Source organism: Mus musculus, chromosome 14 (genome assembly GCF_000001635.26).
Source record: "Mus musculus strain C57BL/6J chromosome 14, GRCm38.p6 C57BL/6J".
Lineage (NCBI taxonomy): Eukaryota > Metazoa > Chordata > Mammalia > Rodentia > Muridae > Mus > Mus musculus.
In genome coordinates, this window is record NC_000080.6 from 66,966,719 (window position 1) to 66,982,163 (window position 15,445).

The following is a 15,445-nucleotide window of genomic DNA, read 5'->3' on the forward strand; positions in this document are numbered from 1 at the left end:
CACGTATCTCATTTGGCTATGTATCTACTTAAAAAAAAAAAAAAAAACGTTTATAAAATAAATGAAAACAATTGGGGATGCTGAGCTGTTGGGTCTGAAGTGTAACAGAACAGACTTTACCATCTGAAACTGCTGCTTCAAGTTCAGATCAGGCAAGGAACAACCCCACAACAACACCAAAGAAGAGTACATGAGTTGACACCAACACTTAACCTGAAACAAGAAGTTTGTGTACTTCCCAACGCTGCTAGTAGTCTTTCTTTTCTTCAGTGCTGTACTGTGTAAGATTGCCCAGTGCAACAGCAGTTGTATTCTTTAATAGCTTGGTAGATCATTTCCTCCCCCTACCTCTCTCTTTCTCTTTAAATACTAGCAACTTTCATCCATTGGAACTTGTGCTGAAAAAAAAAAATAGTCAGCAAATACTACTGAAAGTGCAATATTTGATTATCACTGCCAGGTGAGCTCAGATCCAAACCTTCTCCGCAACAGTGGACACAATGGGTACCCACCCCGCCATGTCACTTCAGCAGCACTTTGGGAAACTGGGGTAACTGAGAAACTGTTGACCTCTTATGGATTTATTCAGTGCTCAGAACGAGACTAGACTTTTCTTCACAATATAATGGCAACCTCCAGGACTTAAAAGTAGATGATGTTGAATTTGAAGTATCATCTGACCAGAGGACTGGGAAACCTATTGCTATTAAGTTGGTGAAGATAAAAACAAAAACAAAACAAAAATACATCCTGAAGAACGAATGAACGGACACGTTGTGTGTGCTGTTCCTCACAACTTAGAGTAAATCTCCAGCTGCCCCAAGTTAGAGTCCAACAGGGAGTGTATGGTACCAACGTAATGGGGACGTATTTTATCTGACTTACACCTCTGAAGATGTGGAAGGGAATGTTCAGCTGGAAACTGGAGATAAAATTAACTTTGTAATCAATAACAATAAACACACAGATGCTGTAAGTGCTCGTCACATTATGCTGTTGAAAAAGAAACAAGCTCGCTGCCAAGGAGTAGTGTGTGCCATGAGGAGGTGTTTGGCTTTATCGAAAGAGGTGATGTTGTAAAAGAGATACTCTTTCACTATAGTGAATCTAAAGGTGACCTAGAAACCCTGCAGCCTGGAGATGACATGGAATTCACAATCAAGGACAGAAATGGTAAAGAAGTTGCAACAGATGTCAGACTATTATGCCTCAAGGAACAGTCATTTTCGAAGATATCAGCATTGAACATTTTGAAGGAACTGTAACCAAAGTTATTCCAAAAGTACTCAGTGAAAACCAGAATGACCCATAGCCAGGACGAATCAAAGTTGACTTTGTGAGTCCTAAAGAACTTCCCTTTGGAGACAAAGACACAAAATCCAAAGTGACCCTGCTGGAAGGTGACCATGTTAGGTTTAACTTTCCAACAGACTGACATGACAAATTAGTATGAGCAACCAACCTAGAGGCTCTATCAAATCCATTTCAGGTCACTAATGAAGCCAGAGAGATGGGTGTGATTGCTGCTGTGAGAGATGGTTTTGGTTTCATCAAGTGTGTGGATCGTGATGCTCGTGTGTTCTTCCACTTCAGTGACATTCTAGACGGGAACCAGCTCCACACTGCAGATGAAGCAGAGTTCACTGTGGTTCCGAATATGCTCTCTGCCCAAAGAAATCATGCTGTCAGGATTAAGAAACTTCCCAAGGGGGCTGGAGAGATGGCTCAGTGGTTAAGAGCACCGACTGCTCTTCTGAAGGTCCTGAGTTCAAATCCCAGCAACCACATGGTGACTCACAACCACCCATAATGAGATCTGACACCCTCTTCTGGTGTGTCTGAAGACAGCTACAGTGTACTTATGTATAATAATAGATAAATCTTTGGGCCTGAGCAAGCAGGGACTGGAGTGAGCAGAGGTCCTAAATACAATTCCCAACAATCACATGAAGGCTCACAACCATCTGTACAGCTACAGTGTACTCATATACATAAAAATAAATAAATAAATAAATCTTTTTTAAAAAACTTCCCAAGGGCACGGTTTTAGTCCCTTCCCATTCAGATCGTCGTTTTCTGGGCACCGTAGGAAAAGAAGCCACGTTTTCCAATCCTAAAACTACAAGCCCAAATAGAGGCAAAGACAAGGAGGCAGAAGATGACGACTGTGGGGTGGAACTGACCATTGCTTGTCAAGCCCAGGATGTGGAAGGCCCTACTTCTCCTCAAATAGGAGAGAAGGTTGAATTTAGGATTAGTGACAAACAGAGGCCTGGACAGCAGTTGCAACTTGTGTGAGACTGTTAGGTCATAATTCTAACTCCAAACGGCTCTCGGGTTATGTGGCATCTCTGAAAGATAATTTTGGATTTTTTGAAACAGTTAATCACAATAAGGAAATGTTCTTCCATTATAGTGAGTTCTCTGGTGCTGTTGATTGCCTTGAACTGGGAGACGTGGCTGAATACAGCTTGTCCAAAGGCAAGAAAGTCAGTGCTGAAAGTAAACAAACCTCACTCCGTGAATGGCATTACTGAGGAAGCCAATCCCACCATCTACTCTGGTAAAGCCATTCGTCCTCTGAGAGGTGTTGATCCAACGCAGATTGAGTACCAAGGACTGACCGAGACTGTGGAGGAGGGGGATATGAAAGGTGAAGTGTATCCTTTTGGCACAGTTGGGATGGCCAACAAAAGGGATTGCCTACAGAAAGGGGAGAGTGTCAAGTTCCAGTTGTGTGTACCTGGCCAAAATGCACAAACAACATCACACCCCTTCATAAGGCCACTGTGTGGAAGATCAGTTTGGCTTTATTAACTATGAAGTAGGAGATAGCAAGAAGCTCTTTGTCCATGAGAAAGAAGTTCAGGATGGCACTGAGCTACAGGCAGGAGATGAGTTCTCAATGAGCTTTAATTGGCGCACTGGAAAGTGCAGTGCCTGTAATGTCTGGCGAGTCTGTGAAGGCCCCAAAGCTGTTGTAGCTCCTCCACCTGACCGACCTGACCGGCTGGTCATCGCTTTAAGAACATCACCCTGAAAGACGCCAGTGCTCCACATCTAATGGTTCTTCATCAGCCAAGAGGACCAGATAACTCAATGGGATTTAGCGCACAAAGAAAGACCTGTCAAGCTGGTGTCACTGACTAACCACGTCCACAAAGCACATCATTAATCCGCCATGGTCAAGTTGGGGAGGTTCTTGTGAAGGGTTCTGAGTATCTTCCTCTTCATCTCTCCCAAAATCTGGAGTACTTATCCTATTGAGCTATTACACCAGTTTTAACACATTCCTTGTGTTATGTGTAAATAAATAAATAAATAAATTTAAGAAACCATTTTAAAATTATGCACCGTTGCAGCCCGGAAAACTTAAGGTGGCACCCGCCTTATAGTGTCAATTTAGGAGCTTTATTTGGTGCATTTAATGCAACTGGTAATTGCAAATTCCACTTGGCCTGTGTAAGTGAACAATACAGACTGCTACTCTGTTGGCCCTATGAAATTCTGCACTGCAGTCAGTATACACTCTCCCTCCATAACTTAACACTCAACTGCATTCTTTTGCTTTTTTTCCCTATACTCTGCTTCCCGAATAAGCTCAGTCCTTTGCCGTTCCTCATTTCAGTGTCTGTGGTTGCCTCAACCCCAACCTCTCACAGAGAGAAGCAAACTCAAACTACAAGGTTCTGGCTCAACCCAGTCAGAGTAACTTTCACAGAACAAAATAAGCCCCTGTATTCGAGAGTGACTGTGGGCTGCCATGTCCCCTGTCATTGGTACTAACTACATGGAGAGGATGTTGAAGTTTTTCCATGTGTTTGGAAGGTTGCTTCTGTCCTTGCCAAACTCTGGTGCTTCTAACATGTCTTCCTTCTTACAGCCTTCTTTGTATATCAGCTGCTGACACCAGCCTCACTGGGACCCTTCTACCTCAGAGGCCTAGGGAAGATGTCTATGGACCCCAGAGAGCCAGGTGATGGACAGTAAGACCACCACACAAGGTGACACTGGAAATGCTGCCCACTCAGAGCACCATGGGACAGCTTTTTACTCTGTGTGGTGATTGGTTCAGGGGGATGGGAGTGTGCAAAGTCTTGACACCAGCACTCCAGAAGCCGCGTCCTGGCTCTGGGTCCATCTGCTGTACCTAGAGCTACAGTGACAAGAGATTCTCTGCTCAATTTGTTGGTGACTTTTCTGCTACCTCCTCAACAACTGTGCAGTAAACCTTATACATAAAACAATAACAACAACAACAACAAAATAATAATAATAATTTTTTCAAGGGTAGGATAGACAGAATATACAATGCTGAAGGATAAGTCAGTCTGGCCACTATAGAAGCCTGTATGAAAGTTCTTTATAGAACTAGAAACAGATCCACCATATGACCCACACCTGACACTCCTGGGGATACACCCAAAGGACTCCAAGCAGCTTCCTATGCAGGTGTAGACAGCCATGTAGATCTCCGCAGCAGCCTAACAGTTAAGATGAATGGGCTCAGCCAGTCAGCCTAGAGAATGTAATAGGAAAATGTCACACACACACACACTCACTCACACTCACACAGACTTGGGAGTGAAATCTCAACATCTGACTTCGGGAAAATGGCAGGAAATGTGGATGGACCTGGAAAACATCAAGTTAAACAAGATTAGCCAGATTCAGAAAGACGCGTGCTGCCGGGTATAGTGGCACGCACCTTTAATCCCAGTATTTAGAAGAGAGAAGGAGGTGGATATCTGTGAACCTCAGGCCAGCCTAGTCTACATAGTGAGTTCCAGGTCAGCCGAGATTATATAGTGAGACTCTCTCACATGAAATAAATAAAAGGAGAAATGAAGTGTGATGCTTTCTCTGACATGCATTATCTGGGAGGGGAAGGATGAAAGCAGGAGGAGCACTGCTGCAGGAGAGGAGGACTAGGAGGAACACTGCTGCAGGACAGGAGGATGGGGAGGAACACTGCTGCAGGACAGGAGGATGGGGAGGACACTGCTGCAGGAGAGGAGGATGGGGAGGACACTGCTGCAGGAGAGGAGGACGGGGAGGACACTGCCGCAGGAGAGGAGGATGGGGATCTGCTGTAGATGAGGAGGATGAGGGAGGATGAGGGAGGATGAGGGAGGATGGGGAGGATGAGGGAGGATGAGGGAGGATGAGGGAGGATGGGGAGGATGAGGGAGGATGGGGAGGATGAGGGAGGATGGGGAGGATGAGGGAGGATGAGGGAGGATGAGGGAGGATGGGGAGGATGAGGGAGGATGAGGGAGGATGAGGGAGGATGGGGAGGATGAGGGAGGATGGGGAGGATGAGGGAGGATGAGGGAGGATGAGGGAGGATGGGGAGGATGAGGGAGGATGGGGAGGATGAGGGAGGATGAGGAAGGATGAGGGAGGATGAGGGAGGATGGGGAGGATGAGGGAGGATGAGGGAGGATGAGGGAGGATGAGGGAGGATGAGGGAGGATGGGGAGGATGGGGAGGATGGGGAGGATGAGGGAGGATGAGGGAGGATGGGGAGGATGAGGGAGGATGGGGAGGATGGGGAGGATGAGGGAGGATGAGGGAGGGTATCATCAAAGTCAGTTATATACATGCAAGGATGATGTATCACAATAGAACTCATTATTTTGTACATTTACTGTCTATTATAAAAACAAAAACATAGTGAAATAAGTATACGTGACAGTAAAGCATGTTTAAGTGTACAATGTAGAGGGATGAAGAACTGCAGAAGAAAACATATTCTCTTGACCTTTCAGTTTTTAGATGGGCAGAGCTTTGTAACAACTATCAGACTGATAGTAAAGCAAACAGAAGTTTAATAAGGTGTGTACCTCACATACACAGGGAGGGGCTCAGAGAAGGAAAAGGGAACAGATCATGAAGAGGTTTAGAGAGAACTGGCTCAGAGGACCCATCAGCTCACAATTGCCTGTAATTACAGTTATAGGGGATACATCGCCCTCTCCTGGCCTCTACTGGTACTGTAGTCACATGCGCACACATAAACACACACACACACCACCCCTAATTAAAAATAAGAAATAGTCTTAAAGAAAATCAGGCTTGTATGGAAGTCAGGCAAGCATATAGAATAGTTGAGCAGCAGGGGACATTCTTTAGCTGGTGAAACACACCCCACTCTGCAATCCCACCTGCCTTGGGCTGCATGCACACCCACTCAGAACAAGAGCTTTCTCCTCCCCTCAGGACCATCAAACTTAGGTTCTATTACATCATACTCTTCTTGTGGTTAATAATAATAATAATAAAGTAAAATTAGTGGTCTAAACTGAATGAATGAAGGAGTGAACCCACACTTTGGTACAACCTCAACAGCTCTATACCTGTCATCCAGAGGGCCAGGCTCCTACACCAGGCTGCTGAGTCAGGGAAGAGACTGGTCTGTCTGTATCTGAGGAAATCAGGTACTTGGGTTTGTCACCTTTGCCTCAGCTGCTGTCCCATGAGAGGCCAGGCCCTGCCATCCCTGGTTGAGTAAACAAACAGCAAGCTGAGGAGGTGTGGCTGAGGAATTCCTTCCTCAGGGACACGTGAGGCCCACTCACAGCATGCCAGACAGCCGTGAAGCAGTGATGTCACCATCAGCTGCTGGTCTGCTGACTGTTGGTTGGCTCTTGAGCATCATCAGAGGTCTCACTGTATAGTGAGACAGATCCAAATCCAGATCCTCCTTCTTCAGCTTCCTCATTGCTGAGAGGGCCGTGGGTAAACTTGCCTACCTAGTATAAGCTTTCACATCACACAACCCTGGCAGAAGAGCCCGATCACCGGTCATATACCAGAACCTTTCCATCAATCACTGCTCCATCCTGATGTATTTAACTTGGTATGATGACAGATGGCTGTCTTGTTTTTGTTTTTCTTTTCTAAACAGCACTTCTCTGTGTAGCTCTGGCTGCCCTAGATCTCACTGTGTAGGCCAGGCTTGCCTAGAACCAGAGATTTACCTGCCTCTGCCTCCTGAGTGCTGGGACTAAAGGTATGTGCCACCAATGCCTAGCCAGATGGCTATTTTCTTTAAAAAGAGCCATCATGGGCATGCTGGAGAAATCCTATGATCCCTACACTCTGGAAGCTGAGGCAGGAGGATCACAAGTTCTAGGCTAGTCTGAGCTATATATAGTGAGACGTTGTTCCAAAAAAAACTAAAACAAGGAGAAGAGGAGAGGCAGGAAAGAAAGTGGGTGTGCACCTTTAATTCTAGCAACGAAACCTCAGAGACAGAGAAAGATACCGACATGGCCTCTGACCTGTCTGCAGCCCTGAGCCACACCTTGCTGTCTCTCCCATGTCTTTCCCATACTCCCACCCAACAACCACAATAGCACCACTCCTGGTGGCGGTGGGTGCGGAGGAAGCACGTCCCACGTCACTCCACTCCAGGGAAGCCATCATGATAGCTGTCTTCTTTCACCTAGACTAAGTGTCTCTATCCAAGCCACTTGCCAAGTCCTAGAGAAGCAGGAATCCAGAGGACTCTAGTGTGGATGCCAAAGCCCCTCCTCACCACAAGAGGGTAAAAGTGTGTTTGCATAGAGACAAAATGCACAGCTACTTGTAAAGTGTCGGACCTCAGGCCAAGTATGGGGCAGTGATGGATCTCAGAGGGACGCTTCAGTGACAGCTGTTATTTTCTTTTCTTCCTCAGGAACCTTGAGGAATCACCTTGTGACACTGTGGTTTATAATGACACATACATCACCCCATTCCCAGTGCAGAGCTCATAAGATGCTTGGAATTCCCTAAATTATCTGTAATAAGCCCTTTCAGCCCCAGTGTATGCTAATGAGGTGACTCCTGGGTGTATGGAGCTGGGTCCCGGAATCCAAAGGGTTACCAGAAGACTGGAAGGTCCGGCCCCACCCACGACTAGGGAGGTAGAGGCAGGCAGTCTGAGTCAACTTCCAGGGATCAAGAAGCTCATGAGTCAAGCCCAGGGAATGAGTCTCCCCAAAGGAGGGGTTGAAACAGATGAGCACATGGGGTGCCAGCAGGGAGGAACTCCAGAGGCAATGCCACGCCCCTCACATGCTAAGCAATCACCTTATTACTGAACTGATAATTCCTAGACCTTTTGAAAAGTAATCTCCCATTGTGTACGGACAAACACACTAGTGGCCATCAGAAGACAACCTGTGAGAGTTGGTTCTCTCCTTCAAACTTATGGACCAAACTCATGTTGGCCGGCAGGTATCTTTCCTGCGAAGCCAGTGGCTCTCAACCTTCCTAACACAGCAACCCTTTAATACAGTTCTTTAATGTTGCGGTGACCCACCCAACCATAAAATTATTTTGTTGCTTTCACAACAATAATTTTGCTACGGTAGTGAGTTACAATGTAAATATCTGAGATGCAGGAGATCTGATATGTGACCTCAGAGGGGTCATGACCCACGGGTTGAGAACCACTGTCTAAGCCGTCTCATCCAACCCACCATCCTTTGTCTTTGAAAGCAGGTATACATTTTCCAGGCTAGCCTTGAACTCATTCTATAATTCAGAGTGCCCTTGAACTCTTGTTTCAACCTCCGAAGTACCTGGGATGATGGGTCTTGCCATTAGGCCTTTATAATAAATGGGCATCTGAGGCTGGGAGCATACCTTAATAGTGCGTGCTTTTCGTGCTCAGGATCCTGGGTCTAAGCCCAAGAGCAGCAGAGCAGGGAGGGGGTGGGGGAGAAGATGGGGGGAATGGAGGCTTCTCTGGGAACCTCTGACTTGTGACCAGTCGGTCAGAAGGTGACACTGAGCTTTGAAGCTGGGGACAGATACTAGGATCTGTGTCACCTCAGTGTAGTACAGAACTGATTTCAGTCACAGTGGCCCAGCAGGCACTGGAGAATGGGTCACTGTGGGAAAATCCACTCCAAGTGGTATCATAGATAAACTACAGACAGTAGCCGAGACAGGACAGAAACAGGATGTCTCCTTTTGAACTTCAAGCACAGCTCTTCTGTAAACAGGCTCTGTGAACGAGGGGGAGGGATATCAACATTACCCCACCCCCAGTGCTGAGGATGGAGCCCGTGGCCTCCTCCATACTAAGCAAGGTCTACACTGTGTTACATCCCCAGCCCCACAGGGACACCACAACCAGTGTATTTCCTGTGATGAGATGGTTGGGTTCTCCATCAACCTGAGGATCCCTTCCCATCTGCACACCTTCTTACCCCACTTCTAGGCATCATTGGGATGCAGTCTTGGGTGGCCCAGTGGCTTGCTTAACCTGGTGGATACGGGAGCTAGGGGCTTGTGCAGCTATGAAACCTTGGCAACAAGAGGCTGACAGTGTGTCTGGGAAGCTGAAGGCGGCTGATGACTGATGGCTGATGGCTGGGAGGTCCTGTGGGTGAGTGCTGGTGGCTTCAGCTAAGGATGGTACTCACAGCCAGGACAGATCTCACTGGTCTTCCTCAGCAGAGCTCCTATCTGGACTGAGCAGCAGCAAGACTTGGGGATGGGGCTTGGCGGATTGAAAAGATGACAATATTTGTTAAAACTGACCCTTCTGTCTAATCAGCTCTAATTAGTTATATCTTCTGCCTAGAATCTTGATCCTTTTCTGCCTCTTACAATGATGTGTGAACCTTGCAGAGCAGGGGCCTGAACCCTAGGAAGGGTTGGAGTTTGCCAGGCAAACTGGAAAAGGTAACAGAACTAGAGAATTAATATCACCTACCATCACTACTGCCCTAAGTTCTGGGTTGCTCGGGGTATTTCAGGAGAGTAAATCCCCCAAGTACACAGTACCTCTGCAGCCAGAGAAGAGTCTTCAGGTAAGAGTCATAAACTTGGGACATTGGTGGCTCTCTCGGGAGACGTAAATGTATGGGTTGACTGGATGCTCTATAGCTCACAGACATGCCTGGGGGGTGTAAGGGAGGAACTGAGATGGAAACGATTCACTGGGTGGGGGCGGGGTGCCCCTTAGTGCGATCTTAAGACAAAGAAATACAAACATAGCAGCCTGGGCACATGGTGTGTGGCGGGGCTGGGGGACACACCACTGTCATTTTTTTTTTTTTTTTTTTCACCCAGTGCAGCCTGATTCCTTGGGAGCTAAGAAACACTATCAAAGCCTGCTTGGCATTGCACTGGGTAAAGCTTTAAGGAGACACAGGATCTCCAGGGAAAGGTGTCTTTTCACCAAAGCCAGGCCCATGAGAAGAAGAAATGAAGGCGGGGCCTGATCTAGAAGGGTTTTGCTGCCCCTTGGTTTAGAAGGCAGACAGCGTCACACTGGCGGCTCCATCCTGCCCTTCCACCAAGCAGGGAACTTACTGCATGTTCAGCCCCAAGTGAAGCAACACTTGGCCATGTTTCTGCCAGTTCACTGCAGACACACACTGCTCTTGGGGAAGTTCCATGGCAGGAAGTCTCTCCAGGAAGCACTCCTGCTCCACTCCCTTTGAAGGTGCCAGGTCCCCTGCCAGGCTGCTTCCCAATCCTTCCCGCCAATTCCACAGTGCCCAGGGCTAGGGTGGGGAAGTGAACCCATTACACTTCTCAGAAATGATGGTCACACCCAGCCACCAACTGCTTCGACTTGGGAGGGACTATTTTAGGCTGCACCTGCCCTACGGAAAGATAAACAGCCAATGTCCTTACCCTTGATTTACATGTGGCAAGGCTGAGTCAAGGCACTGACTTAAACAAGACATTCTCAGCACTGCAGTGACTCAGTGAGGTTAACATGCCACCAAACCAAGCAGGCAACTTTGTGCCTCCCGGCCCCGCTGTGGGCATAGATATGAGTGCTGGAACCAGCCAGAACCAGCGTTTCCTACTGTGGTCCTACCTGAATGCAGCCCAGCATCAGTGAGCTAATAATGCTGGGATCCTAGCTAAGTGTGGTGCCCCAGGCCTGTAATTACAGTATTCAGATTTAGGCAGGTGGATCTGGAGTTCAGACCAACATGGGCAACAGATCAAGTTTAAGACCAACCTGAGTTACATGGAGAGACCCTTTCTAAAAGACAAACAAACAAATAACTACAATCCAGCAGGGGATATGATTTTTCCTAGTTGTGTACACACACTTAGGAGTCCCCGCATAAGATGCAAGACCCCAAGTTAAATCCTCTGGATACAGAAACAGAGATAATGGATGGAATAGAGATAGATAGATAGATAGATAGATAGATAGATAGATAGATAGATAGATAGATAGATAGATAGAGCGATCGATCGATCGATCGATCGATCAGGCAGGCAGGCAGGCAGGCAGGCAGGCAGGCAGGCAGGCAGGCAGAGAGACAGACACCTCCTGAATGCAGGAGTTATGGATAAAAGCCTGTGGATTCTGTGGTTTAATTTTCCTGAGACAAAGTACCAAGTGAACCTGGACATTTTGTTTTAACTCTTTTATGGTGAAGCATCCCTAACAGGGCTCTGTAAAACGCAGGAGTCGATGTTTGCCAAGCAAGCAGGAGGCTTTAGGTTCAACCCAGAATAATCTTAAAAAAAAAAAAAAAAGGAATTCTGAAATATCAAAATTGAAGCTTCCAGTCTCACTGGAGATCCAGCCCAGAAGGGCCGAACACCCAATTCCAGGTAGCAGAGTGAGGCGCTATTCAGACTGGGACATCTGTCTACTTGGCTATCTTATCCTATCACCCAGGACAACTTCCCATCCATCAGTCTTTACTGCTCAGCTCCAGCAGTAGCAGGAACTCAGGCAGTGGCTTCAAACAGCAGTTCAAGAACCCAAGTGCCCGAAGGTATGCAGAGCCCATTCCCTGGCGCTACCTAGAAGCCTGCTGAGGGTGCTGAGTGTTTGTAAGACTCATACTGAGCAATCAGTATTTGTTCTCATTTCTCATATTTTTTTGTTTCCCCTTCCAAGAAATACCTTTTAATCTTTTCCCCCCTCTTTCTTTTCTATCTTAATCTGTTCTTCTTCTCCCTAGTACAACTGGGAATCAAATCTGGCCTTAAGCATGCTAGGTACACACTCTATCCTGAGCCATATATATCTCTATTTATGTATAAAATGCTATACTCGTTTTTGATATAATACAACAGGTTATTCTGCAAAGAGGGTGAGAAAGAAATAGGATGAGGGAAGGAAGGGGGAATCAGGGAGGGAGACAGAAAGAACAGCATGGAAACTGGAAACACGCCTCGAAATCCAATGATTTATGTTACAAAATTATACTTAGCTTCACCATGGAACTCCTGCTGTCTGAAGTTAGAACCATTTACATTTTCACTCGCTTTATTAAAAACCCATCTTGTCTAGAAAGATGGCTTAGCAGGTAAAGGTACCTGCTGCCAGCCTATGGCCCAAATTCAATTCCTAGAACCCACATGGTAGAAGGAGAGAACTAATTCCCTCAAGTTGTGTACACACACGTACACACACACACACACACACACACACACACACACACACGTACACACACACACACACACACACACACACACACACACCTAGGAAAAAGTCAAGCAGTAGACCCACAATAAGGAGAAAGTTAAACAGAATTACTGCATGACCCAGAACTATCATGAGTGGCTACTCAGAGGAACTGTACACAAGGTCTCCAAGAGCTATCAGCATACTCACAGTCTCTGCAACACATTGGCAACAATACCCAAGTGGGCACTGAGCATCTACCAGACAACCCGCACATTCCCCTTCACCACAATGGTGAGACAAACAATGTCTCATCTTCAAGGGTGTTAGGGATTGAGCAGTATTTTCCTGGATTTCACTGATGGATCTTAGGGCTGGAGAGGCAGCTCAGTGATTAAGAACAGTGACTGTTCTTCCATTGAGGACCCAGGTTTGATTCTCAGCACCCACATGGCAGCTGACAACTGTAACTCCAGTTCCAGGGGATCTGAACCCCCTTCTGGGCTCCACAGGTACTGCATGCACATTGTGTATGAACACATAAAATAAAAACCAATAAATAAAATCTTCACAGATGGAATTTCTTTATTTTGTTTTTTTGTTGTTGTTTTTTTTGAGACAGGGTTTCTCTGTGTAGTCCTGGCTGTCCTGGAACTCACTCTGTAGACCAGGCTGGCCTCGAACTCAGAAATCCACCTGCCTCTGCCTCCCAAGTGCGGGATTAAAGGTGGGTGCCACCACACCCGGCTTGATGGAATTTCTTTAATCTGGATCAGAAACCACCCACATGGGCCACTGAGATGGCTCAGCAGGGAGAGGGACTTGTCACCAAGCCTGACAACCTGAGTTCTGAGACTCGCCTGGTGGAAGGACTCTGACACACACACACACACACACACACACACCCGTCAACCACACAGGTAAGTATAATAATAAAAACATGAAATACCTGGGTAAAACAGTAGACTGGATGCTGCTTCCACAGTAAAGAATTACAATGAATAAAAACAGACTATTCCCAAGGAAGGTGAAACTTTGGGGAAAAAAATTACAAAGGCAGTGCCAGAACAGCTGAGCAGTGAAGAGGAAGAGATGAGTGAGCCAAAAAGAAGGAGGCCAAGGCAAGCACACCTCCAGACATGGCTCCCTGGCAGGGGAGAAGAGGCTGGCAATGGACTGTCAGGTCCTGCTGGGAGTTTTGTTGAGGCGGTGATTCCTTTGGCCAATGGGTCTACAAGTGAAGAGGAATCCCATTTTATGGGAGCCGACCGTGTAAAACCGAGTTGCCCTGGGGGTTGGAAACAAGGAACACCCGCAGGCCAGGGAGGTGGGTCTGTCCTGCCAGAGGGGATGGGTGAAGCGGGCCTGGGAGGCAGGTGAGGAGAGAATGTAGGGCCAAATATGGACAAGTCAACACGTGCAGGTGGCTGGAGGGTCAGCTCAGACAGTGAAGGGGAAGAGGTGCCCTTGATCTTAGTGCCTGGGAGCAGGCTCCATCAACCGAGAACAACTTGGGATCTGACAGCCTGAGCTCAAAGCCAGCAGAATCAACCTGTGGAGCCTGACAACTTGGAAAACTCCAGCTGACCCCTCCAGCAAGAAGGCCAATATTTAAGAAGTTTGGATATAGGAAGTCGGGTCTTCCACTTGTATACATCACAACATTCTGGGCATCCTCTAGCTCTAAGAAACTTCAAAGAACCCTCCAGCTGTGACATTAGGAACCCCAGTACGTAGGATCTGGAGGGTTTTTGTCAGGATCGTAAGAAGGGAAGCTAGCTACTAAAGTAAAGACAGCTCTGACAACCATCAGATGCCAGTCCACTAAAGGCTCAGCACCACTATAAACAACAGGAAAGATAAGAACAGGTGACCTCGACTTCCTTCCCCTCCCTGAGCAACTAACTGGCAGTGTCCAATTTCCAAGGGCCCAGAAGCCTGCTCCAACAATATTAAAAGCTGGAAGAACAAAACATCAAGTTCCTGACAAAAGAAAACGTAACATCAGATTTCCAATGAACAACTATAAAAACCAGGAAAGCATGAACAACGGTTCAAGCCTTAAAAGTCACTCTCAACCAAGGGTTAATACCCATGTAGTACCCATCCAAGCTACCGATTATAACTCCACGAGATGGACACTGTGCCTGCCCTGCTTCAGAGGACAGCCACCTTTTAACTGTCAGAAAAATACGGGCATGGTCAAGGCAAGCACCAGCTACGACAGTTCATGGCCACCAGGACCACACTTCAGAAGATACTTAACGGAACAATACACACCGAAAACAGGAAAAGCAGCAGTTTCTTGAAGTGAACAAATAGCACAGAAGAGCTAGGTTAGGAATACATCATGCCTAACACAGTGAACCAGCAAACTCATAATATCAGCGGGGAGAAAGCAAAGAAAGGAGGGAATGGGAAGGAAGAAAGGGAGAGGCAGAGAAGAGAACCAAAAATCCAAACCAGAACAACAAACAAGAAAAAAAATCAATGCAATTGGTAAACATGTCTCAACAATAACCTTAAGTGTGAACGGCTCAACTTGTCAAGAGATGCAGATGCTGACTAGAATGAAAAGCAAGATCCGCCTGCTGGCTGTGTCAAAAAAAAACAAAAACAAAAACGAAAACAAAACCCACTTCACTAGACTGAACATCATAGGGTGGGAGTCAGCTTATCAAATGAAAACCCAAAATGAATGTGTTTAGCTCTTCTGACACCTTACTATGCAGACTTCAAACCAAAATTAATCAGAACAATTATAAATTATAACTAAATTAACAATTATAAATATGCGCACACCAAGTGCTGGGGCACCTAATTCCATAAAATATATACAAGTGGGCATAGAAGGCGACCATCATCCTGAAATCACATTGGTATTTCAAAATCCAAGGCCCATCACTATCTAAGTCATCCCAAGCAAAAGTCAGCAAAGACCTCACAGTTAAAGTATACCACAGATCACATGGACTTAACATCCACAAGATGCCCCATCCAACAGCTATGGCATACATATTCTCTAAGCAGACCACGGAACCTTCTGAACAGACC

General features: G+C 46.5%; 1 non-coding gene and 1 pseudogene across 1 annotated transcript; both read left to right on the forward strand.

Annotated features, from left to right (window-relative positions):
* Positions 1 to 261: 261 nt before the first annotated feature.
* Positions 262 to 3,347, forward strand: Gm9570 (predicted gene 9570; annotated as a pseudogene).
* Positions 3,348 to 3,733: 386 nt separating this feature from the next.
* Positions 3,734 to 3,866, forward strand: Gm24258. Its single transcript, XR_003951255.1, has one exon. It is a non-coding gene; the product is annotated as a small nucleolar RNA SNORA71 (small nucleolar RNA).
* The last annotated feature ends 11,579 nt before the right edge of the window (positions 3,867 to 15,445 follow it).